The 26,346-nt window shown below is 55.5% G+C and overlaps 2 long non-coding RNA genes across 3 annotated transcripts in view; one reads left to right on the top strand and one right to left on the bottom strand.

Moving 5' to 3' along the window:
- Window positions 1-2,594: 2,594 nt before the first annotated feature.
- Window positions 2,595-4,900, bottom strand: LOC144382311 (uncharacterized). The gene is made up of 2 exons (XR_013448961.1): window positions 4,386-4,900; window positions 2,595-3,181 (listed from the first exon to the last, which is right to left on the bottom strand). It is a non-coding gene; the product is annotated as an uncharacterized LOC144382311 (long non-coding RNA).
- Window positions 4,901-5,102: 202 nt separating this feature from the next.
- LOC118530132 (uncharacterized) overlaps window positions 5,103-26,346 on the top strand; it is an 89,839-nt gene continuing 68,595 nt past the window's right edge. For both annotated transcript variants that reach the window (XR_013448962.1, XR_004914475.2), the window contains exons 1-4: window positions 5,103-5,212; window positions 8,409-8,573; window positions 9,154-9,259; window positions 21,373-21,718. This is a non-coding gene — a long non-coding RNA (uncharacterized LOC118530132). The remainder of the gene's footprint in view (window positions 5,213-8,408; window positions 8,574-9,153; window positions 9,260-21,372; window positions 21,719-26,346) is intronic.

The following is a 26,346-nucleotide window of genomic DNA, read 5'->3' as shown; positions in this document are numbered from 1 at the left end:
TGGCAGTGTGGAGTCAGCTCTGGCTGTGGACAGTGGTCTCCTACAGTGGGGCTGGCACCGAAGACTTTCATCCCTTAGACTGTACCCTAGCCGTCCATGCGCTGCCAGGCTCTAGTTGAAGGCCGGGCGGGAGTAACAGGGATGAGGCCAGGACACTGCACGCCCCTGGGGCCTCAGCAGTGCCCTGGAGCTGAGCCATCCACAGGTGTGAGCCTGTGTCCCCCATTTCTAGGCCGGCGGCGGGCTGACTGGGTAGCTGCCCTGAGGGCTGGGGGTCCGTCCACTCGTCAGTTGGCCCTGGGCTGGGAATACCCAGACTTGTTCTGTGTAGGCCCAGGGGATGCGAGGCTGTGTCTGGCTCAGGGGTGCCCAAGCCCAGGCTGAGCAGCTTTGGGGGCTCTGGGGAGGGAGGGGACGTTCCTCCCTCACTGCAGGCCCGTCCCCTCTCCTCTCTGCCTGCTCCTCAGCTGGCCCCTGATGGGACCCAAGCAGACGCTCACTCTGCCCTCCATCCCTCAGGGACGGGACCACATCCCGTTCTCCTCAGACCTGATGCCCTGGCTGTGTCTGGCAGGCCCCGCTGCCCAGCTCTCGGGGGAGCTGTGCCCTTGGGGCCATTCGGTGATGCAGGTACGAGGCTGCATCCTGGGCAGGGGGCCCCCAGGCATCAACGGCAGCCGCGGAAGGCAGCAGGGCCCAACTTCTCAACGTCCACCCTCACAGAGGCCTGCACTAGGCCTTTGGCGGGAGCTCTGGCAGCCTCCTCTGGGCTGGGGGCCTGTGAATGGTCCTGGTGTCCTCACCTGGGAGGGAGGATGGGGTGCCTCCTGCCCCTTTGGGTTCCCGAGCCCTCCCTGATGCGATTCTGTGAAATGGGGTCAGCTGTGCGTCCCTGGCCCCTCTCATGCATCAATATGATGATGCATCTGGAAGCACTTCTGGAATTGGGGCACATCAGGAAAATGAGGGATTATTTTTATTATGGATTTATGGGGGGTGGGGGAGCTTAGAGCCCAGGGCCCTGCTGTCCTCCTCAGGGCAGATGGCCGGCAGCCCTGAACACTCGTGGGGCCCAGGGTGCTGCTCACACCGGGTGGGCAGCCCAGGGCAGGGCCTCACGTTGGCCCTCAGGCCTGGCTCAAGGTTTGGGCTGAGACCTGGGCCGGCCCGACCCTGCCACCCAGTCATGCCTTCTCTTCAGACTGCACAGGCAGAACTGGGCACCCAGGGCCAAGCTTTGGCCTGATGGCAACTGGAGAGTCCCCTGGGAGAGGGCCTGGTGTGGCCTGAGTCCGGTGTGACAAGGGTCTGCTTCCGGGCCCTGCTTCGTGGGTGCTGTTTGAACACTCCACTGTGGTCGCAGCTGACGCCTGTGCAGAACACGGCAGGGGCACCTGAGCCCAGCTGGGTGGCAGTGCGCGTGGCAGGACGGTGGGAGCCAGGCCCGCAGGTGGGAGCTGTGTGGGGCACGGGGTCCCGCACATCTCTCACTGCTGTGCTCTTTCCAGTCTCTGGGCACCGGCCACATTTGCTGCTTTGGGGACTCTCCAGGCTCAGACTTGGTCCTCGTGCTGACCACAGCCCCAAATAATGGAGGCCACAACTCTGTGTGGTGGGCCTGCTGGTGCATGCCTGCTCTTGAAGGAGGACCCACGATTCTCACCTTCCTGGGATGCTGGGATGCTGGACGGGGGTGGGGTGGGGAAGCAGTGACAGCTTGTCCTCCAGCTGACTGCCACCTTGCAGACACCCAGAGCAGGTCCAGAGGGACCAGACAGCATGCTGAAATTAGCTCCAGTAACTGGGCTGCTGGTGAGACCCAACGTGCTCATCGTGGCCTAGAAACAGCCGCTCCGGGCCCCACTGCCGGGCTCCTGACACACAGGTGGACAGGCACTGGGGGCCGGGCTCCTGGGGATGTGGTGGGCACCGTGAGCCTCTGTGGCAGGACCTACCCCAGCAGTGCTGATTTTAGTGCTCTGGAAGAATAAAGAAATGGTGTGTGTGTGGGGTGCCCTTATCCCTTCTGGGTGGGGCCCCGAAGAGGGCTCAGGGAGGAGGGGGAGGAAAGGCCCCCACTAGACAGGGACCTGCAGTCTAGTGCCGTCCCTGACACCACTCTGAACTGTGGGTCCTCCCCACTGGCAGAGGCCAGAGCTGGGGCTGGGGTGTGTCGCTGGCGACCCAAGGCTGCCCCCGGCTGCTGTCAGCCCCGGCTCCGGGTGGGGACATGGGCACACTCCGCTGCTCCTGAGACCAGACTCCTCAGAGGGCAAGACACAGCCCGGGGCAGATGGCCAGCCTGTGCACAAGCACAATGAGGCCCGAGGCGAGACTGCAGCTCTGCTTCAGACTGCTGGGGGTGGGGGGCAGGTGTCAGCCCCCCCCCCAACCCTCCCAGGGCCACAGACTCATCCCGAGGTGGTGAAACCTGAGGATAAGCGGTCAGCGCTGCAGGGCCTGGGCTGGACTGTCAGCATGCAATCCCAGGCTTACGACAGACCTGGTGACCACGGCCCCGGCTGCCCCACGCGAACTGCCCACTTGTTTCTGCCCCTGCAATGATTGGCAGAGGCAAATACCAGGACTGCAAAACCAGCAAAGAAATCTTTTATTTACCTTGTTAAACAGAGCTCATAAAAAAAAAAAGGGACTGTTTTTACATAATCTTTGAAAGCTTGAGAACGGCTGTCAAAAATAACAGAAGCTCTCTTAGGCTGACGTGTGCAACAAATATAAGACACGACTCCAGGGAGGCCCGGGCGGGAGGGCGGCTCCTGCCTGCGAGACCTCGTGAGTCAGTGTCAGGGATGCCACTTTGGTTGACTTGGTTCTTTCCAGCAGCTCTGTGGCCAGTGAACAACACCAGGCCCCCCTCGGCAGCTGGCCCGGGGGCTCGAGGTCTCAGGGAAGGCAAGAGATCCCTCAAGCAGCTCCTAACACCAACCAAAAGGACTTGTGGTTTCTAAAACAGACGAATCTGCAAAGGTACAGGCGGTCCCCGTCTTGTGAAGGTCTGGGCGGGGGGGGTGGCTGCAAAGACAGTAGGGTGCAGATGAGGCCAGCTGGGCCACTGGCTCACTGAGACTCCTGTCTGCAGGCTCAGCGTCCCCCTTTTCCACCAGCCCCAGCAGGCCCCTGGCTGCCTCCTCTCGGGCGGATGCTTACTTTGCCTTGTCACCTGTGGAGTGAAGAAGAGACAGCTCAGTGCTGCCCCCCCACAAGGCCCCTGACCAGGTGGAGCAAGGCAGGCCCAGTGTGAGAGCATGGTCAGCTGTTTGTTCGCAGGTTCCGGGAGCAGATCATCCTCTGCTGCTTCACCGGAGGAAGCAGGTGCAGGACCGCTGCCCCTGCATCGGGAGCTGGGCCTGGGAGTGGCCCCACATGGTGACAGTGGTCTGATGGCCAAGTCAGCAGGGAGAGCCTCTGGTACCCCAGATCATGCCCACTGCTGAAGGCAGTTTTATGCCAGAGGCCTTTTTTTTTTTTTTTTTTTAAAGATTTTATTTATTTATTTGACAGAGAGAGAGATAGCTAGAGCAGGAACACAAGCAGGGAGAGTGGGAGAGGGAGAAGCAGGCTTCCCGCCGAGCAGGGAGCCCGACATGGGACTCGATCCCAGGACCCCGGGATCATGACCTGAGCCGAAGGCAGACGCTTAACGACTGAGCCACCCAGGTGCCCCTATGCCAGAGGCCTTTTAGAAACAGCTTTGGGGCCCACAAGTTCTCCCTACCAGAGGAAACAGAGGAGACACAGGGGACATCATTCTGAGTCTTCCCCCAAAGGCCAGGACGATGTCTAACAGCCAGGGCAGCATGTGGACAGCAGCCTGGATGCAGAGGAGGAGGCAGGCCTCAAAGCCCAGCCGGCAGACAGATGGTGTCCGTGAAGAGGAAGAGGGGGCAGAGTGAGTGAGACTGTGTGCAGAAGGGAGAGGCACCCTACACAGACTGTCCAAGCTGGAGAAGAGTCTGGGGGCAGGGAGGGCTGTCCTTGTATTCCTGCGAGACCCTCCAGCTGTGCGCACGGTAGGTGTTGAGGCTGCCATGTGTCGGGAAGCCACTCAGAGATAAGCCAGCCCTGGGCGATGGGGTTGGAATCCAGACAGGCTGCCCACCACCAGCACCAGGCACTGTCTTGCGTGAGTCGCTTGTAGCACTGTTATGAATGTGCTCAGGGCCCTTCCTGCCTCTCGGACCCACCCAGCTCTCCAGCCTGGCCGAGGTGCCTGTCACCCAGAACTTTGCATCCGGGGTGAAACCACCCAGAGGGCACAGGCAGAGCCCCTAGGGTAACGCCATCCTGGTGACGGGCTGCAAAACCCTAGTGCTCATAAAATAAACATGACCCTCAACAGAAAAGGCCAAGGCCTGCACACGTACTGAAAGGCTCCACCAGGACGCGTTCCTGAAGCTCATGTCCACGTCTGTCTGGCCATCGCTGATCCAAATCAGAAGCTCGTCCCTGGCCCCCGGCGTCAGTCAGCCCTTCGCGACCTCAGATCCGCCAGGCACAAACCCGAGGGCACACGCGTGTGCTCTGCGCACTTTCCCCAAGCTGGAGGCTGTTGCAAATGCAAAAACCATTCTCGGCTCGGAGGCCGTACAAAAACGGGGCAGCCACTGCTGTAACAGCAGGGTACTGACAAAGGGGACAGGCGCCGGAGGAGAAGTGCCCGTGCTGTGCCCGCGCCGCAGGGGCTTCACTGAGACCCCCGCGGCCCTCACGGCGGGCCCTCTCCTCAGGGGCTGCCCTGGAAGGCCGGCCGGCCCCCATCCCCGCCGTGCGGACACGCCCTCCAGGCAGTCGGGGGGTCGCCCCGACCACGGTCCCGACTTCCCTACAGACTCTCGCCCCACTGAATCGAACCCAGATCCCGCCAGCTCTCCAACCACTCACTTACTTCCGCCTTGGGAAATAACTTCCGGGTAAGTGCCGGAAGGGGCGGGGCAGCTGGAGCGAGTGGGCGGGTCTCGCGTTACATCACACGTGTCGTTACCATCCTGGACCACGGCGACGGCGGGGGCGTGGGGGGGGGGGGATCGTGCAGTGGAGAGAGTTCGAGGTGTCACGTACCCGATTTTCAGATTATTGCCTGGAGCTCACTTCCCGACGTGGAATTCTTTGGCCAGAGGCATTTCCAGGCTTCTGTTACGTTTTGGGAAGATGACCTTCGGGGGGGGCCTGGACACTCCCACCAGCGGCGTGGGTGAGCGAGTCCGGCCGTGGGACCCCGTGTAAACCCGAGCATTGTTAGAGACAGACGACAGCGCCAGGCCAGGACTCCACTTGGGTCTCCCCACTCAAGTCCCCCCCCAGGTCCCCCCACTCAGGTACCCCCTTAGGTCACCCCCAGGTCTCTCCCTCATCATCTCCCCACTCAGGTCCCCCCCAGGTCTCTCCCCATCAACATCTCTCCACTCATGTCCCATCCCAGGTCTCTCCCTCAGCGTCCACCAACTCAGGTCCCCCCCAGGTCTCTCCCTTAGTGTCCCCCCACTCAGCCCCCCAGGTCTCTCCCTCAGCATCTCCCCACTCAGGTCCCCCCCCGCAGGTCTCTCCCTCAGCTTCCCCCAACTCAGGTCCCCCCAGGTCTCTCCCTCAGTGTCCCCCCACTCAGCCCCTCCAGGTCTCTCCCTCAGCATCTCCTCACTCAGGTCCCCCTCAGGTCTCCCCCTCAGCATCACCCCACTCAGGTTCCCCACAGGTATCTACATCAGCATCTCTCCACTCAGGTCCCCCCCAGATCTCTACCTCAGCATCTCCCCATTCAGGTCTCCCCCAGGTCTCTACCTCAGCATCTCCCAACTCAGGTCCCACCAGGTCTCTTCCTCAGTGTCCCCCAACTCAGCCCCTCCAGGTCTCTCCCTCAGCATCTCCTCACTCAGGTCCCCCTCAGGTCTTCCCCTCAGCATCTCCCCACTCAGGTCCCCCCAGGTCTTTCCCTCAGTGTCCCCCCACTCAGCCCCTCCAGGTCTCTCCCTTAGCATCTCCCCACTCAGGTTCCCCTCACGTCTCCCCCTCAGCATCTCTCCACTTAGGTCCCCCACAGGCCTCTCCCTCAGCATCTCCCCACTTAGGTCACCCCCAGGTGTCTCCCTCAGTGACCCCCACTGAGGTCCCCCCAGGTCTCTCCCTCAGTGTCCCCCCACTCAGCCCCTCCAGATCTCTCCTGCAGCATCTCCCCACTCAGTTCCCCCTCAGGTTTCCACCTCAGCATCTCTCCACTCAGGTCCCCCCCCAGGTCTCTCCTTCAACATCTTCCCACTAAGGTCTCTCCCAGGTCTCTCCCTCAGCATCCCCCCACTCAGGTCCCCCCAGGTCTCTCCCTCAGTGTCCCCTCACTCAGGTCCCCCCCAGCTCTCTCCCTCAGCATCTCCCCACTCAGGTCCCCCTCAGGCCTCCCCCCTCAACATCTCTCCACTCAGGTCCCCCCAGGTCTCTCCCTCAGCATCTCCCCACTCAGGTCCCCCCCAGGTCTCTCCCTCAGTGTCCCACCACTCAGCTCCTCCAGGTCTCTCCCTCAGCATTCCCCACTCAGGTCCTCCCCAGGTCTCTCCCTCAGTGTCTCCCCACTCAGGTCCCCCCCAGGTCTCCCTTCAGCATCTCCCCACTCAGGTCCCCCCCCAGGTCTCTCCCTCAGTGTCCCCCCACTCAGCCCCTCCAGGTCTCTCCCTCAACATCTCCCCACTCAGGTCCCCTCCAGGTCTCTCCCTCAGTGTCTCCCCACTCAGGTCCCCCCCAGGTCTCTCCCTCAGCATCTCCCCACTCAGTCCCTCCAGGTCTCTCCCTCAGCATCTCCCCACTCAGATCTCCCCCAGGTCTCTCCCTCAGCATCCCCCAACTCAGGTCCCCCCAGGTCTCTCCCTCAGTGTCCCACCACTCAGCCCCTCCAGGTCTCTCCCTCAGCATCTCCCCACTCAGGTCCCCCCCAGGTCTCTCCCTCAGTATCTCCCCACTCAGGTCCCCCCCAGGTCTCCCTTCAGCATCTCCCCACTCAGGTCCCCCCCAGGTCTCTCCCTCAGTGTCTCCCCACTCAGGTCTCCCCCAGGTCTCTCCCTCAGCATCTCCCAACTCAGGTCCCACCAGGTCTCTCCCTCAGTGTCCCCCAACTCAGCCCCTCCAGGTCTCTCCCTCAGCATCTTCCCCTCAGGTCCCCTCCAGGTCTCTCCCTCAGTGTCTCCCCACTCAGGTCCCCTCCAGGTCTCTCCCTCAGTGTCTCCCCACTCAGGGCCCCCCCCAGGTCTCTCCCTCAGCATCTCCCCACTCAGCCCCTCCAGGTCTCTCCCTCAGCATCTCCCCACTCAGGTCCCCCCCAAGTCTCTCCCCATCAGGTCCCCCCCAGGTCTCTCCCTCAGTGTCTCCCCACTCATGTCCCCCCCAGGTCTCCCCCTCAGCATCTCCCCACTCAGGTACCCCTCCATTTCTTTTCTTCAGTGACTCTCCATTCAGGTTCCCTCCCCCCAACAGGTGTCCTCCCTCAGCTTCTCTCCCCCAGGTTTCCCTTCAAGGTATCCCCCAAAGTAGCCTCCTCTGGCCTGTCCCCAGGTCTCCCCCACACAGTTATCCTCCCCAACTTTTCCCTCAGGTCTGCCCGCTCAGGTCTCCCCACTCCATGTTGTCAGTTTACAAAGCAGTGGAAACTCTTCTTCTCTGCTAAAGGACTATTCTACACACCTGAACAGGCTACATACTTACTGTTGAAAAGGAGCTTTTGTGGCCTTAGATCTTGACATCAGCCACTTAGGTGTGGAAAAGTTACAGGCTGGACAGATGGGTGACGGTAGGCAAAGCTTGTCTTCCAGTGTGACTTGGTCCAAGGACTGCAGGCAATGTCTCCAGCGGCCTGGTGGTGGCTCTGGATCATGATGAGGGACGGCATGATGGCAGGTTTGCAGGGGAGTGGGGAGGTGTGGCTTGGAGACAGAACTGGGCCTGGTTGGGGCACAGGAAAGGAGCTGTGATGTTTGGTACCCCTGCGAAGCCTGGTGACCCTGGTGACCCACATCCAGTCTGGCTCCACCACCGTCTGTGCCACGTCTGTGCTACTGGGTCTGTAGGTGGAGGCCAAGAGTGCCGCTCGACACCCACACGCCCAGGGTGGCACTACCACGGTCCTGTCTTGGTGAGTCCCTGAGTTCTGGCCTCAAGGCTACTTCTCATCCCTTACTGTTGGCTGTGTTCTCATGCATTCCTTCCTTGCCTCCCCAAGCCCCCTGGCCCGGGCCTGAATGGGATCTGGGGTGTGCAGATGGGAAAGTCTCACTTTCTGGGAACCCTTGTCTAACAGGTACAGTGCAGAATCTCGAGGATCCCAAGTAGGCCTTGGGCTAAGGTCTGTGGGACTGCACCTTGGGGAGGGGCCTTGTCAGGGCAGAATTTGATGGTACACTTCACCTCATCAGCACCCCAGAAAGGCACTTCTCAGGATCTTTCCACGGGACCCATTTAACTCAGAAGACAGAAACGCTGTGACTCCGCGTGGTGGATGGTATCAGAAGGCTCAGTCCCTCAGCAGGCTGTGTGCGCCACTGCCTGGTCCTCGCCGCTAGGTGGAGCCACAGGTGCACGTGAATGCCACCCCGGATCCCCAGGCTCAGGACCCTTTAACTCTCTAAACCGTTTTTGAACTTCTGTTGTGTGGTGACGTATAGGGAAGGGTATTTACTACATTAGACGCAAAAACAAAAAATATGGTGCATATATGTTTTTTCTTTCCAAATCAACAGTAATAAGATTCACTGCACAGGAACACTTCTTCTTAAGGAAAAGCAACATTATTTTTCTAGAACAAATTTAGAGGCATTGTCTTACATTTGTGCTGATCCTTCAAAGGAAGAGGCGCATTTTTCGCTCTGCTTCTGCGTTCAGTCCCTACCAACATCACCATTAGGTTTGTGCCCTTTAAAGAGAATGGGTGTGAAAGGCAGTTCTTAGCAGTCCCGTGATAGTCGTGTCTGCCCTGCAGACCCCATACCCCAGTGACTAACCCAGGAAGCAGGCATGGCTGCCTCACACCCTTGTTGTTCTGTCTACATTGATTTGCTGTGTTTTGACTCTTTCTGTTAAAGATAAAGAGAATCAGACATAAAATACTTAGGATGATTTTATGGGCAGAAATGAGCTTGCAACAGTCTGGTTTCTAATCAGGGTTACTCCGGACATTAAGGAGCTGCCCCTTTCAGTCCTGCTGAGGCCCAGGTTATTTGGGATTCCCAGAAGACACCGTCTCGAGAAACCCCGAGAGGAATTGCAGGTGAGTGGGGCTAATGTGGGATCTGGTCCCCAAATCCTGCGGTAACTCAGTGGGGGGACCGCACATACATCTGTATCAGGCGGGGACTTTGCAGATCAGTCATGAAGGGCAAGGGCCTTGTACCTTTTGGGGGCTGTGGAGATTCTGAGCTGGTATGATTATGGGGAGTCTTGGTACTTTCTAAAAATAATTAATAGACTTTTTTTTTAAGTAGGCTCCACACCCAATGTGGGGCTCTAACTCATGACCCTGAGATCAAGAGTTGCACACTCTACCAACTGAGCCAGCCAGGCGCCCCTAGACTTCCTTTTTTTTTTTTTTTTTTTTTTTTTGAGAGAGAAAATCTTAAGCAGGCTTCCTGCCCAGTGCGAGCCAACGTGGGGCTTGATCTCACGACCCTGAGATCACGACCTGAGGAGAAATCAAGAGTGAGACACTTAACCGACTGAGCCAGCCAGGTGCCCCTCTACTTAGGGCAGTTTTAGGTTTCTGAGAAAATAGGGCAGAAAGGACAGAGCTTCCACGTACTTCTCTGCCTGCACAGCATGTCCCACTGATGACCTCTCGTGCCAGTGTGGTGTGCCTGTCACAGTAATGAGCTGGCGCTGACATGGGGTCATGTACTGAAGCTGGCGTTCTACCCCCAGGTCCTGAGTTTTGCCTGGTGCCCTCTTTCTGTCCTGGGACCCAGTGGTGTTTGATCCTCCTGTCCCCTTGGACTTCTCTGGGTTGGGATAGTGGTGATAGTGTCTCTGGCTTTTCTTAGTTTTGATGGCCTTGACCATCTGAGATGTGTTGGTCAGGGATTTGGTAGGATCCTTGTCACTTGGGGTTTATGAGATGTTTCTCATCTCATCTCATATTGGGTGGGGAAACAGCGACCGCTTCTTGCACTGTGACCTTACTGCAGGTTCCCCTTTTCTTCCCTGAGACAGAGAGGAGCTGGGGGGTGGGGAACAGAGGAGAGGGAACATGATGTCCCAGAAGTGGCAACCACAAAGCAGGGCCAAGGGAAATGGGGGCCCAACATTCTTGAGCACCTGGTGAGAGCATCTGGCTGGGAACAGCTCTCTGGGAGAACGTAATGGGGAGCATCTGGTGGGAGCACCTGGTAGGAGTCCCTGTCTGGGAGCACCTGGCAGGGAGCTCCACCACCCCTCCTTGGAGCCTCATCTCAGGGGGAACTCCTCATTTGCTGATGGCTGGGCTCTGTCCAGGGAGCATGCGTTTTCCTGCCTCAGCCTGTCAGTCTCCAGGGATCCTCTGGGCACCCTGGGCCGCCTGCCATCTCCCTGTTGGGCTTGCTCCTTAGGTAAGCTAATGGGAACATGAGTTCAGACCACCGTCTCCCACAATTTCCCTTTGGCTTTTCTGGAGGCTTAGTTGTGGCTGTGGGGGATTCTTAGGGCCTCGAGGTGCTACTTTTACGTGCTTTACCCCTTAGGGCCCAGGTGAGGCTTTGAGGACCCCATTTCTGCTGGTGCAGAGGACAAGTGGAGGGAAGCTTGGACTGGTAAAGGCAGCTCTGTTCCCAGCCCAGTGCTGGTTGTGGGTGACCTGCTTCTGCTGAGGACCGAGCTCCGCAGGGAGCCGGTGGGGAGGGAAAGGGTATACGGGTGTGTGCACAGACCCGACAGAGTGGTGTGCTTTAGGAGCTTGGCAGGTGCTCTGGGTTGAATGGGTTGGGTTGGACTGGATGGGGGGAAGTCGCTGGAAGACCAGAACCCTTGGGCGCCCATTCTAAGACATCACCTTCACCTTCCTAGCACTTTGTTGGGGGAGCAGCCTGGAGCCCCATGGCCGTCTGGGTCCCACACTTGCTGCTCCTGGTGATACCTGGTTTGTGGTAAAGCCCATTTCCTGGTTTAAAGATGTGCATTTGATTCCACTCTCCACTGACACATTTTAGCTGAATGATGATCTGGCTCTTGGCTTTTAATGTTCTCAACGAGCCTCTAGACACGGGTTGATGGACAGCTTTACACACCTTTCTGCAGGATCCATGACCAAGGCAGCCCTGGGTGGACCTGGCAGGATGTGACTGATGGTTCTAGCTGCCTTTGGTGAGAGTGTTTCTAGACCCTTCACCCATAGCTTCTTCTGGACCCTCTGCCTGTCTGTGCCCCTCACCCTGTGGACTTCCCAGTTGTGGTTTCCTCTAGCATTTATTTTTTTAAATTTTTAAAAAAGATTTAATTAATTTATTTATTAGAGAGCAAGAGAGAGAGAAACAGTATGAAAGGGGAGAGGGTCAGAGGGAGAAGCAGGCTCCCCGCTGAGCAGGGAGCCCGATGTGGGGCTGGATCCTAGGACTCTGGGATCATGACCTGAGCCGAAGGCAGTTGCTTAACCAACTGAGCCACCCAGGCGCCCTCCTCTAGCATTTAAAGCAGAAATAGAACCAACTCTGCTCCCCAGAAATTGAACTTTTGTGTTTTTTTTTTTAATTGTTTTTTGTGGCCTGTCTTTAGAAAAGCAAACTGTATGTTGAGTTGGGCTCACATGGACTGCTTTAGCTGTGGTGAATAGCCAGAGCTTCCCATTTTAATATGCACATGCCTCCTTTCTTTCTCCCCAGTGGGGCTGGCAGAACTTCTGTACATGACCCAAGCACCCCATTTCACTGCCTATGAGCTCAGAGCTCTCTGTGTAAAAAATAGAGAAGTAAGGGAAAGGAAGGCAGGATGGCCCGCTGCTGACCATGCTCCCACAGCCTTCTGGACCCTGGGAGTTGGGCTCACACATGGTCTGGTGTCTCAGGGACAGGTCTGGTGTTTATTGTGGAGAAAGACTGCTGGGGTTCACACTCTGGTGTTGTCCTTTCCTAGCTGTATCACTTTAATTTCCCTATGCCCTGGTTTCCTCACTTGTGAGCTGGGGTTAATGGTCTCTGCTCCACAGGGTGCAAGGATGAGATAAACTAATAGACGGGAAGGGCTGATGGTTAGCGCCATGTAAGTGTCAATCCAAGACAATGGTGATGATGACAGTGATGCTGGTGGTTGATGGTGGCAGTGATGGTGCTGGTGGTGATGATGGGGATGATGGGGATGATGGTGATGATGATGGGGATGATATGATGGTGATGGTGATGGGGATGATCGTGGTGGTGATAATAGTGATTGTGGTGATGGTGATGATGGGGATGATGATGGTGATGGTGATGAAGGTGGTGATGATGGTGATGCTGGTGGTCATGGTGGTGACAGTGGTGGAGATGGGCCTCACAGCCTTGGCTGCACCATGTCCTGAAGCTGCTGCTAACTGCCAGGATACAGCCAGAGGATTCTGACCCCCATCTCTCAGAACCAGTTCTAGCTTCATTCTTTCCAACCACCTGACTTTGGCTGTGGAACACACACGGGACTGTAATGTAATAACATTCCATTTTATCTCCTTAGAGTCATTTTTCTTAAATTAGAGAAGAAACACGTATAAGGAATACAGTAGTGGGCTCTACTTACAAACCAACAAGATGTGTGCACACTTCCGTAAATTAAACGATGACGTGAATTATGAAAAGACTCGCTGCTTGGTCCTTTTCAGTGCCCCAGTGCATTTTGAATTGACAGAATCTTTGGGTTGCAGACATTTCCAAGCATATGTCTTTTGAAGGAAGTTAAGAACACTTGTGCCTGTTTTTGTTTTTACTTTTGGAAGGGAAGGAGAATTCATTCATCTTATTCCAAGTGGAAGGAACTCTGATGTGTTGGGACAGACACTTTGACCTTTGTTATTGTCATAGTAATTTATTAGGTGCCCAAACACAATCATAGTCTTGCTGAAAGAGTAAACCATGGTGAGGTGGGTGCCGGAGGTGAAGGAGCAGGGCAGCAGGCATAAGCGGAATGCTTCTGAAGCTCCTCAGTATCATCCGTGTGGCCAGGGCTCCAGAAAGCCTTTAGCCGAATGGTTTCCATCAGAGGATGTTCTTCTGACTTTTACTTACTTAGGAAACCTGGACCGTGTGGCCTGGCCAGGGCAACAGGCAGGCTTTGACATATACACCCCTCCCCCTTCCTAAGCTCTGTCAGTGGCTTCCTGGAGTCAGAACCCAATATAGTCCCTCTCCTCTGCTGCCCTGGGGGCCACACCCTTCTCTTCACTGGGTCTTCTAAACATGCTCACTTGGGAGATTGAGTGGCTCTTAAAAGATCTGCTGGGTCTGGTCTTAGAGGAAAGAACAGATGGAGTTCACACAACAGTGACTCCCATTGGCTCAGGAGGACTTGGTTATAGCTGGGTGATGGGGTGATTGCATCATGGTTAAAGGATTTGAAGGGGACTAGGATATGCCACTCCAAAATATACCACTTTGGCATGAGGATTATTTTGAGCTGGAGACAATTGAGAATCCTCAGATGCAGAAGTAATCCTTGTTGGAGCTTTCCTTATCTGAGCATAAGAAGCAACTTCTGGGAAATAAGGCTGCCATAAATTCCTTCTTTAGGGTGGGTCTACTCCCAAAGGGGATGCCACAAATAAAACCTATCCTAAATACCTTCTCCGGGGGAGTTTTATGGCCCTAAAAGAGACAAAAAGGCTGCTTATACCTGTATAGACAACTGTTACCACAAACTTCCTTACATCTCAGTTATTTTCCTGAAACACATGTGTCTTTCCTAAAGAAACCTATTTGTTCTTTCTTTTTTTCTTAAAAGATTTTATTTGTTTATCAGAGAGTGAGAGAGAGAAGAAGAGCACAAGCAGGGGGAGCGGCAAGCGGCGGGAGAAGCAGGCTCCCTGTTGATCAAGGAGCCTGACGTGGGACTCGATCCCAGGACCCCGGGATCATGACCTGAGCCAGAGGCAGACGCTTAACTGACCGAGCCACCCAGGTGACCTGTTCTTTCTTTAAAAAGGATGATTTCTCTTGGGGTGCCTGGGTGGCTCAGTCGGTTAAGCATCCAACTCTTGATTTTGGCTCAGGTCATGATCTCAGGGTTGTGAGATTGAGCCCTGTGTTGGGCTCCACACTCAGCGGGGAGTCTGCTTGTCCCTCTCCCTCTTCCTCTGCCCCCCCAAATACATAAATCTGAAAAAAAAAGAAAGGATTTTCTTCCCCTCTTCCTTTTTCTTACTAAGTTAGGTATATAAACATCTAATTGAAACTTCTGGTCCAGTTGCTTTTCTTGGCTCCCATGTACACATAACTAAAGTTTTTTCTTTTGTTAATCTGTTGCTTGTCAGTTTAATTGACAGGCCCCTGTCACAGAACATAAGAGGCACTCCTGCAGCCTTCTTCACAGAGGCTCCCAAACTTGGCCAGACATGCAGGTGGAGTGAAGGAATGGGAGTGGAAGACATGTGGGGGGTGGGTGCTGGGACCAAGGACCCCTCCACCCTCCATCTGCCTCTTTTCCCCTTAGGTGTGACATTGTGCTCACAAAACTCAGCAGAATGAGTAGAAAGATCAATATTGCTCATCATCTCCTTGGCGGACATCATCATGTTGTGAAGGTGAGTGAGAAAAGAGGCCCCAGCTGAAGGCAGGTGGGGGCCCATGCAGCAGGCCAGGATGTGCACTTCTATAGGGTGGGTGGCTCATCATGGCCTTGGGTGGCTATTGGATATTGGAAAATTTTAAAACACACACACACATTTAGTTTTTTCTTGTGTTTGGTTTAAATCGGGTTCACAATGTCCCATGTAAGAAATGAAAGGGGGATTTGCCACATGTCACTACTGTATCCCACACTTGTCAACTCCTTGGTGCTCAGAGAAAATTGGGAACCCCTCATTGCCTGGGCCGGCAGAGACACCAGCAGCTCAGGCAGCTGCACCGAGCTTCCAGCCTCAGGAGAACTGGGAGTGGGGCAACGCTGTGTAGAAGCAGCCATTTGAACCTCTGCCTGGAGGCCACACCCCAACCCTCTTTCCTGGCTAGACAGACGTGTGCTCACATGGCTGGGAGTATTTAACATGAGGAGCTTGCAGGTGTGAGTGGTCATACCTATATTTTCACGTAGGTACAGAAAAACATGGTTTCTCTATTTTGGGTAGCTCCATTTAAATCATGCTAGTGTTTCAGGGACAGACACTTTAGAATGGCAGAAATTTAAAATGCAAAGTGCTGCAACATGGCTCTTAGAGTCTCGTGTGCTGAGAGCATGTCTGTTGAGGGTTATGTGGCCCTGCTTTTGTGGAAATGAATCCAAACGGTCTATCGTAGGCAGAGAACTGAAGGAACGTGGAGCCCACTGTGCAGGGAACAGAGCTGGTGGCACAACCTTGAAGTGGTAGAAGGCATCTTTTGTGTTTGATATTTGTCATTATTTTAAGCATAATAGTGACAACTGGTATCGCTACATGCTGTCCGTCTTAAGCAGAAACCATTTTTCCCTTTGCACGAGGATGAAGTTTGGTCTTAAACACTTCTCCGGGATTTCAGGTTGCAGTGGGCTTCCGTTTGGATGGTTTGGATAGTTTATGTTACTCTGGCTCAAGATGTCAACCTGGCCTCTGGGCCATTGCTCATATAAGTTCTATGGTAATTGAGATCCATTTCTTCCTGGAAAAAAATAAAATAAACTGTATGATAACATCCTTTGATGGAATACCCAGGAGAACATCAAAAGACTGAGATGGTCCCTCCTGCTTGTTTCCCAGCATTGACCAAAGGCTGCTGTGCCTAGCACAGCCTGTTGTTCTCCAGGGCAGGCTGTGCTAGAGGGTCCCGAGAGCCTTACACCGAGTGTCAGGGAACCCACCTGCACCCAAACCCTGCCCAGAACCCCCTACATTCAGGGGCTCAAGAAAGACGAGCAGAAACAAAACAATCCACTTTAACAATGCATAAAGGGCTTAACAGACATTTCCCCAAAGAAAATATACAGATGGGCAGCAGGCCCCTGAAAAGATGCCTAGCACAATATAAATCATACCACTTGACACCCGCTATGGTGATTATAACAAAACAAAATGGAAAGCAACAAGTGCTGGTGAGGAGGTAGGTACGCTGGAACGCTCACACACTGCTGGTGGGGAGGAAAGATGGTGCAGCCACCGTGGGAAGCAGTCTGGCAGCTCCTCAACGGGTTATCACCTGACCCTGGAATTCTACTCCTAGGTGCACATCCAAGAGAATTGAAAACAGGGGCTTGAACAGATCCTTGTACACCTGGGTTCATAGTAGGTCTATTCACAGTAGCCAAAAGGTAGAAACAACCGAAATGTCTGTAGATGGATGGATAAGCAAAATGTGGTCTGTCCACACAGTGGAATTTCATTTGCCCATAAAAAGGAATGGAGCTCCGACACATGCCACAACATGGATGAGCCTTGAGAACATTATGCTCAGTGAGATAATCCAAACTCAAAGGGCCACATATCGTATGAGTCCACTTATAGGAGATGCCTGCAACAGGCAAATCCATGGAGAGAAAAGAAGATCAGTGGCTGCCAGGGTCTGGGGAGGGGGTCAGGGAGAGCCCACTGAAAGGCATGGGGTTTCATTTTGGGGTGATGGGAAAGTCTGACACTAGATAGGGTGATGGTTGCACAGTAGGAAAGAGTAAAACTTGTTGCCCTGACTGAGTAGGGGCGGGGAGGGGGAGGGCATCAACGGGGGTGGGAAGGAGGATGTGGCTTTGAGAGGTGCAGCTGAGCACCTGCCTTTCTCCATCCGTCCTTCTCGTGAGTTCTTACAGGCCAAGAGCTGCCAGCTGGAGGTTTGGAGGAGACACCCCATCTCCCCAGGACAGGAGGAGGCTGGGAGGCGTAAACATGAGCCCATCTTTGTGTTCAGGGACACAGTGGTCCAGGAGCCACGTTACGGCCCAAAGCCTTTGCACGTGGCCTTTCTTAGGGCGGGTTGTGCTGGAGGGAGCTTCATGCAGCTGTTAGACCCCGTCCCAGCAGAATCCCTGGAGAATTCCAAATTTCAGTCACACTACATTTTTATTAAGAGCTTTCACCCAGAGAAAATGATGGAATAGATTTTATTGTTGGAAAGAAGCCAGATAAAATTAGATGCCTCTTGTCGCCCCACCACCCACCCCTCACCTCTCTGTTCTTTTCTGAAACCTTTAATTTTATCTCTTGGTTCCTGGCTGGTAGGTACCCAGGGGTGTATATTCACGAAAATAGGGATGCACAGTCGCTTCCATGAGCCTCCCTGCTTTAATTTCAAGGGTGATTTTGCTTTTGCTCCAACAGACTTCTGTTCTGGAACAGCTTTGGGCCTTGGGGCTCTGTGTTGGGTGTGTGTGTGGTTTCTTTTTTCTTTTAGTAAAGCTTGTAGGAATTTTATAGCTGCAAACTGGTAGAATATTTTGCCTCACAGAAGAAGTTAATCTGATTTCTCACGTCTTGTGTCTTCTCTCCAAGTTCTTGTTCTTGGCAAAGCTAACCTGCTGTTTCATCCTCCTAAATAGAATTGGGTTTGCCTCCCAACAGCCACTTTTGAGCAAAACCAGGTTCTGATAGTCTGCTATCTTCTGTTACCAATGCGTGGATAGTGAATTTTAAGAATAGCTGTTATTTCTTACCAATGCAGGAAAGGAAAGAGTATCCTGCGTGAAAACTAGGGCTTCCATCCGTCCAGGGGAGCTGATAGCTCATTACTGGAAAATGTCCAGGGACAGACCGCTGAGCTGGTCACGGGTTGCAGAGAGAGCTGCGGGGGTTGGTGCCATTCATGTGGGTGGTGGTTTCTTTAAATTTAATTCTGTGTGGAATTCAGCAGAGACCTTGAGCAGATTTCGGGCAGCCTCAGCCTACACCTCCCAGATCTTCAGTGGACGGTGTGGGAGAGGGCATTACAGAGTGGGAAGGGCCGGCGGCGGCAGGTGCCTTCTCTGGGCACGCCTGGCACCGACAGTCCCCTTGAGTGTGGAAGGAGCCTGTGGTTGGGGGCACACCGGGGTCCGAGGGGCTGGTCATACACAAACTGGCTTTCACAGGGATGAAAACCTCCTCTGTCTCTCCGGGCCTTTCTTTCTGTGGTGCCGATCTTGGGTTTACAGACACGCAGACACCCCTTGGAAGGGTTTTCCTTCCACTCCTCCTCTGAGTTTTGATGTTGTCCCACAGGTGCTCCCTGGGCAGTTTAAGCAGTTTAAGACAGTTTTAATGGTTTCTTGATGCCATCTCAAGGTGACATTACCCAAATCCCTTGGAACATTTTTGGGACTGTGGATTCAGGGGACATTAGTGAAGAGCTAGAGGTGGAGGGGCCTGGACCATGGAACTCGGCAAGTGAGGTGTGATCCTCCGGTTGCCCCGTGGGCTCTGGACCAGACCTCAGAGCCAACATCTGGTCACGGTGGCCATTTTAAGAGCCATTCTATTGCCCCCTGGGCCAGTGGTGGCCGTGGGTGGTTTTGTTTCGTTGTCTGTCACTTGCCATCTACGCTGGGTGCGGTTAGGAGCTGGGCTGCCCATCGTGGTGCTGCCGGACACCGTAGCCACTGCGCCCCGGGTGAGTGGCTGGCCCGGAGTGAGGTACTTCAAGTCTGAAACACACCCAAGGGGAAGACTTAGCACAGATGACAAGATGGCAGATTAATAACTTGCTATATGCAAAAACAAAACAAAACAAAACAAAACAAAACATCTTGCTATATGCATGACGTGGTGAAATGGTAGTGTTTTAGATAGGCCTGTGTAAATGAATCATTAATTTTATGTTTCCTTTTACTTTTCAAATATGGGCAGCTACGAGAAAACTTAAAAGTTGAAGGGCGCCCAGCCAGCTCAGTTGGAAGAGATTGCGGCTCTTGATCTCGGGGTTGTGAGTTCCAGCCCCATGTTGGGCATAGAGATTACTTAAAAATAAAATCTTAAAAAAGGAAGTTGAATCTGTAGCTCACAGGGTAATTCTTCTGGATGGAGCCCTGCCACAGCCCACCTTCTCGGCACACACGTGCACACGCATGCACACACACACACACACCATCACCCAGACTACACGTGCCAACACGCACACACACATGCACGCATGTGCCTGCAGATACAAATGGAACACTGTGCACAGTATAAGCACGCACATGAGTGCTCACACGCCCGTGCATCGCTCTCAGGACAGGATGGTTTCCAGCTAACACCTGGGCCGTGGGGGCCTCAAGGCTGCTGGAGGGGCAGGGAAGTGACAGACTCACAGTCACAACGGGGAAAATGGGGCTGTCCCCTGTCCTGATTGTCTGCATCAGTCACCTGTCCTGAGAATGCTGTCCTGCAGGGCGTTAAACGTGTGTGGGAGCTTTGGACAGTGACTGCCCAATGGACGTCAGACGTACCAGGCCCTTTCACCCCCAACTCTCCCTGCTGCCACTTCTCCAGGATTCAAAACGAATTGATTTTTTTTTACAGTTCCTTTTCTTTTTTTAAAAATGAGATGAAATGCACATAAAATTAACCACTTAAAATTAAACAATTCAGTGGCATTTAGCACATCCACAGTGTTGTGCACCCACCACCTCCATCTAGTTCCAGAACATTCCTGTCACCCGCCCCATAACCAGCTCTGTACCCACTAGTGGCCACTCCCCGTTCCCTGTGCTCTCTGTGTCTGTGGACTTGTCTGCTCTGGATGTTTCACGTGAGTGCAGTCCCACGTGTGGGTGGTGTACTTTATTCACCCGTCCATCTGTGGATGGACGTGTGGGTTGCCGCCGCCTTTTCTGTTGTGCTGCTGTGGTGTGGGGCCGAGTCTGAGCGCCTGCCTCCACTTTTGCAGGCTTTGTGCCCAGGGGTGGGGTGGGGCCACCCTTCGGGAAGGGCTCTGGCTCTTCTCCCACGGCCCCTTCAGTCCCTTGGAGGAATCCTCGTGTGGCTGCCAGACCTGAATGCACTGCATCCCGCCTGAGGCCTTTGCGGGCCCCACGAATGTCCAGTGGAGCAGCTGGTTGTGTTCATTGTGTTGAAATCCACACGTCAGGTCTCAGGGAACAGAGGCTGACCATTCCTTCAAGCCTCTGCCAGAAGAGGCCTTTATATAGGTGTATCTAAACGCCACGATTTTTATGATAAAATGGGTCCAGAGTTCATTTCTCAGGCCCTTGGCTGAGAGCGGGGGCGGGGGCTTGTGGGGGACTTGGGCCCTGAGGCCTGTGTTTCCACTTAAAGTGGCTGGTGTTCCAGGTCCCAGGAGAAGGGCCTGGCCCGGCCCTCCAGGCTCACCTGAGGCAGGTGTAAGTGGGGACCTGGTGGGCACATCTGCATTGGTCCGCCTGGGGCTCATCCTCTTGGCTTCTTCTGTGCATGCTGTCACGTTGGGGTGTGCTGTGGGGGAGCCCAAGGAAAGGTGGGAGACCACGGGGCGGTGCCCAGCAATCTGAGATGAGGAAGGGCAGGAGGGCTTCGAGCAATCAGGTGAAGGAGTGCAGGTGCGGGACGCTACCCGTCTGGTCAGACGGGGCCCAGTCCCCTGGGGGACAGGGACTGCTCAGCCTCAAGGCTTCTTTATCGAGGTAACATTCACACCCAGAATAACCATTTGAAGGTGAACAACTTCGTGGTATTTAGGGCATTCACAGGGTTGTGTGACGTCACCTCTAAGCCCAGAACATGTTGCCAGCCCCAAAGAAACCCCGTATGAGTTGGCACTCCCTCCCGCGCCCCTGGCGCCCACCGTCCACTTCCTGTGCCTGTGGATTTGACTCCTCCAGGGACCTCCCAACAGAAGCCACAGCATTTTCCCGTGGGGGCTTCTTTCCCTGAGCATGACGTCCTCAGGGAGCATCCATGTTGGAGCACATGTCAGAATGCCTTCCTTTCGGAGGCTGGATGGTATTCCGTCCTGTGTTTGGGCCATGTCTTGTTCACCCCTCCTCTGTGGGTGGACATTTGTGCACAAGTTCTCATGTGGACCAGAGTGGACGCTGTGCGTGGGTGCCTGCCCGGGGGTGGGACTGCCGGCCACGGGGCGCTTTTGCAGTTAACTCTGTGAGGGCTGGTTGGGTGTGGGTGGTGCCCAGAGTCTCCTCCTGGGGCCCCTCTGGGATGGGGGTGGTCTGCCCTGCAGCATGCCAAGAGGCTGTGGGGAGCCCGCCCCCACTTTCCCTGAGCTGACGGCAGGGAGGGCCACGGGCTTTCAAATCAGCTGCAGGGTGTTTGTCAGAAGATGTTGTCCATGGGATAATAAAAAATGAACATTTAGTCTTCATCTGCAGGTGCTGGGGGCGCTCCCGGGCAGGGCCTGGAAGCTCCGTGCCCCTTCCCCACCTCTCGTCCCGTGGGTCTCTTCCATCTGCTCTTCCTGAGACGTATCCTTTGTTAAGAACCCCCCAAACTTTGCGGCCGGTTCGGGCACAAGTGTGGGTAGCCTGCGGACCTGGTACTGTGGTGCCCGAAGTGGAGGGTGTCTCGAGGGCCCCCACAGCCTGTGGGTCTTCATTGCTTAGCACCAGTGGTGAGTGTTGGAACGGAGTTCAGCTGCAGGAACCGTGGCGGGCGTCCAGAGAGCTGGAGAGTCGGTTGATGTTGGGAAAAAACCACACACGCAGCATTGGACGTGTGGTGAGTAAAAGCAGCTCAGCGGCGCCGTGGCCTCCTTTCTGATGTGGGAGGTTCTGGGGGGGGAGGAGGTGGAGGTTTGGAGCCTCTTGGGGAGCTGGCCAGTCCCGAGTCCGTGGCCCCACCACCTCTTATCTGCCTCCCACCCCTGAATCTCCAGGGCCAGGGGCCAGACAGTGGTGGACGGCCCTGTGCCCCAGCCCGCCTGAATCTCAAGCCTGTGGCCTGGTCGCCCTCAAGTCAGGCTCCTGCCCGGACCACGCTGGTGCTTCCTGCGCCCTGTGTGCGTGGCCCTCTCTGTGCCCGTGGGTGTAATCAACTGTCTTCTCCCCGAGCCTCCCCTCTGTGGGCGTGAATATTTGGGGGATGTTGCTGTTCAGCGCACACTCTGTCGATGGCGTGCAGGCCTCAGCGAAATTCCCCTCTAACAGGAAGCTACTCGCGTGCGTGTGTGCACCTGCGTGAGGCCAGCAGGTCTGGCCATGCCCACCGCCCTTGGTGCACACGCCAGGGCCGGGCGGTCACCTGAGGGCCTGGCCCCTGCCCCAAGGCTGAGGCCCCCCCCCCCCCCCCCCCCCCCCGGGAGCCTCCGCCTGGGCTCTGAGGCGCTGCTGACTCCGCATATCAGATAAGCAGGAAGTTCCTGAGAGGAAAACCACAAGCTTTATGTTTATTTAATTCCAGCCATTCTGTGGTTTTTGGAGATGGCCTTTAAAGATTTGTTTTTGATTTTTATCTCAAAGAGAATGCAGAAAAGCCCATGGGTCGGGCTCCAGAGAAAATACACACAAGGAAGAGAAGTGAGTTTGGATCTCACCAGGCAGCTTTGGGGTGAGCAGCAGGATGGGGCTGGGCTGTGTCCCCTCTGAGCAGCAGGCTGCTTTGGCCGGCACACGTGGGCCACAGAGCCACGTTCCCTGGAATCCACATGGGCCATCAGTTCAGGCCCACGGCAGCCTGCGCTGGAGGTCGGGCTGTGGGGTGGCCTCCCTTCGTGGTCGCCGGTTCCTTGTCCGCCGCTCTGGCCACAGTAAGGGGCCCGGCCTCAGGGGCCCTGTCCAGCACCCCCGGAACCAGTGGAGTATGAAGTGGCCCCCGGAAACACTGTGATAGGCGCCTGCGCTGGCTGGGGGCGTGGAAGGGTGTGCTCCGGGTGAGGGAGAGTGGCACCGTCGGCCCAGAACCCCACCACGCGCCCGCCTCGGCCCCTCGTGGTCATGTGTGCTCTGGGAGAGGTGGCCCCGCACAGGGTGACCCACCTGCTGATGCTCCACAGGCAGATCTGAGGGCAAGGCTGTCGCCTGGAGCAAGAAAGTCATTGGGGGGGCCTTTTCTCTGGGTCAGGACCCCCACCTGGAATCTCAGGTCATTCTCTGTGCCAACGGAGGGTCACTAAATTCTTAGGAAAACTCCAAAGCAGAGTCAACATAAAAGTTAATGTATGCTGTAGGGTCCTTTTGGGAAGGGGATTAGCTAAGGAACACCCACGAGCCATGTGGGGACCCTGTTTGAACTGGGGTGCATGCATGGGGTGGGCTCTGCGGGAACAGGTCGACGTGTGTGCATCTCCTTGACAGCCTGGTGGGTCCCCCAATTTGAGTCTGCCTGACGGCGCCTGCTGTAGGTGGCGGGTGTGTGTGTGGGTGTAGGATCGGCACCTGGCGCATCCCGAGCACGGCCTGCCTCCCCTGTGTGGCTCTGTCAGCAAGGAGTCCTCCAGGCCCCATTCCCCCCTCGCGGCCTGGGAACTGCCGTTTCCCATCAAACTCTCTTCTTTGAGTCATGTGATTGCCTCTTATTTTCACGCTCCAGCTGCCGGGGCTGTGGCCAGTGGGAGCCCGTCTTGGGGGGCCCTTGCTTGGTGGCCTTCCTTGCTCTCTGGGACACATGTGCTGAGATCCTCTGTCCCTCCCCTCCGCCCTGGTGCCCCTGGCGGACGCAGGGTTGAGAAACTCCGGGTGCACACACTTACGCGGGCACCTCCATCCACAGCACTCACGTCAGAGCCGTGAGCTCGCCGATGCCCCGGTTCCACTGTGTCCGAGCCTGCAGCCGCCGTCTCCACAGCACGAATCCACCCCGTGCTGCTCAGAGCACTGCTGCCCCAAGGCCTGTGTGGTGCCAGTCCCTGGGGAGGAACAGGTCTTGTCCCATCCCTCCGTGGCTTTAGGGCTGCTCATTCTGGGAAGGGCAGAGCGGTCTGTCCCGGCCTCCGCTCAGGGCCGGCAGGGAGGTGAAAGGGACCCAGCTCCGCCACCAGCTCTAGGTATGGTTGCGTCCACCCCATGTCCCCTCACGGTGGCGGCTGATGATGCGGACTGTCCTGTTGGAGGCAGGTCACGGATGTGAAGACGCAGTGGTGCCTGGTGAGCCCTTGCGGCTGGGGTGTGCATGTGCACGCGGGTGTGGCCTGTGCTCATGTCTAGAACGGCTGCCTGAGCACCTGCTCCTGCACCTGCAGCTGAGTGGTGCCCACGCTCAGGCCACTCGCCTGTGCACCTGTGGGATGCTCAGGCTGACACAGCTACTCCTGTTCCCCTGGGCTGGCAGCCACTGTGGCCACTGGAATGCCTGCCAGTGTGCTTGCCCTGTCCTCTCTGCTCTGTGGTCACCAGCCCCCGCCCCCGGTGCTGCAGGTGGCAGACCCCCGTCTGTAGTGCCTCTGAGCTTTCCGGTGCCTCCTGCGTGTTCTGATTAGCGTTGGAAAGAATCCACATGTGCACCGGACGAGCCAGAGGTGGTTTCTAGCTACAGCAGGTGGGACCCATTCCATATCCTGTGACAGGGACGAGGACAGAAGATGGAGGAGGAGGCATCGTGGCCAGCAGAGTGTTCGTGGCTGCCGTGCCCACCTTGGACTCAGGCACTGCTGTGTGTTTTCAGGGTCTTACTGCTTTCCTAGGGCTGCCCTAACAGCCACAAACTCAGGGCTCAAACTGCACACATACCTCTCAGTCCGCAGGCTGCAAGCCCCAAACTGAGGTGTCAAGGGGCCATGCTGCCTCTGGGGGGCACGTCCTGCCTCTTCTAGTCTCTGGTGATGCCGGCGATCCTTGGCGTCCCTTGGTTGGTAGATGCCTCCCCCTGTCTCTGCCTCCGGGGTCACATGGCATCTCCGGGTAAGGACACTGTCTTCTTGGGGTGGGACTCGCTGACTCCAGGTGACTGACCCGCTCTTACTGATCACACTTGCAATGGCCCTATTTCCAGATAAGGCCCCATTCTGAGGTCCTGGGGGTCAGGACTGAGGCCTGTCATTTTGTGGGACAGTTCAACCTACGGCAGGGTCCCAGCTGTAGCCTCCTATATTTGACAGTATTGAAAACCATTTACATTTAAAAAATTAATTTTTAGAGAAATGCACAGAAACATGGGTTTTCCCAACCTCAGAGCTGCCAGTTCCCGCCGAGAGGTGGCTGGTCGCGAGGCCGGGCATCCCGGGGCCACTGTGTGTGTGCAGAGGCCTGTGCACACAGGCGTGCTCTCTGCATGCACCATCCGCTCTCCTCCCTCACCCCCATGATGTGTTGGGGATCGCTCAGCATTAGTGTGTCTGGAGTTGCCTAGTTCTTCTAGTGGGCATGTGAGGAGCAGTCAGGAGACTTTCAGGAGGTAATCACCAAGGCCAGAATGAGCAGAGCTTAGCCTCACAGAAGCCGCACTCACAGACCAAGCGTGACATGAGTTCCTGCCAGGGAAGCACCTGGTCCTAGGACATGGGCATTTGTAATGAAATTCTCTATTTTGAAATAACCTCACGTTTAGAGAAAAGTTGCAAAAACGGTATAACGAATCCCTGTGTTCCTTTCTGCCGGGTTGCCCAAACGTGAGCATTTTACCATGTTTGCTTTTCCTTTCTCAGACCTGAAGCTGCAGAGTGGAGTATTTCAGGGCGCGTTCCCTAAAACCGGGCTCTTCCGCTTCACCTGCGGGGGGTCGTTAGTGCCGACACAGTGACGGATAGTCTCTACTCTGCAATCTGTAATCACAGTCCTTTACCTGTCCCAGTAACGGCATTTGCACACCTCTCACTAGGGTCACTTCCACGTATTTTACTGTCTCGGTTTCCATTGTTGATGGAACTCCTCTACCATTCCATCCTCCCACTGGTGATTTTGTGCGGATATGAAGGCTTTTGGTTTCAGTGTGTTAGTTTTAGCCTTACTGAGTTTATTATTTGAAAAGTCTGTTCTCTTTCTGTTGATGGTCTGGTGCTGTGTTTGCGGCAGGGTCGGGAGTCACGTGCGGCTAAGTTCGTGCGTACAGAAGATGAAATGGGACCAAACATTCGCTATTCAGCCACATGAGCCCCATTTCCATGCTTAGTGGCCGCATGTGCTTGGCTGGTTGTGGATGCTGAGGACGTGGAACATCCCATCATCATGAAGAGTCTACTTGGACATTATTCAGGGTTTCCAGGTACATCAGTGTAGCCTCTGTGAACTGGGAGAGCCCCCATGGGCTCCATTCTCATGGCCCTGAGGCACTCCCCTGTCAGACCGCAGTGGCTGAAGCCTCTGGTGCCAGGGCTCACAGGCAGTGGACGCAGTAGGCACGGCCCTCATCTTGTCCCTAAGTACGCCCACATCTACTTCTTCAGTGAGGTGATGGGTTTACAAAAAGGCTTATCT

Source organism: Halichoerus grypus, chromosome 6 (genome assembly GCF_964656455.1).
Source record: "Halichoerus grypus chromosome 6, mHalGry1.hap1.1, whole genome shotgun sequence".
NCBI lineage: Eukaryota > Metazoa > Chordata > Mammalia > Carnivora > Phocidae > Halichoerus > Halichoerus grypus.
Note: the sequence above shows the minus strand (reverse complement) of the source record. Positions and strands in the feature narration are given on the sequence as shown.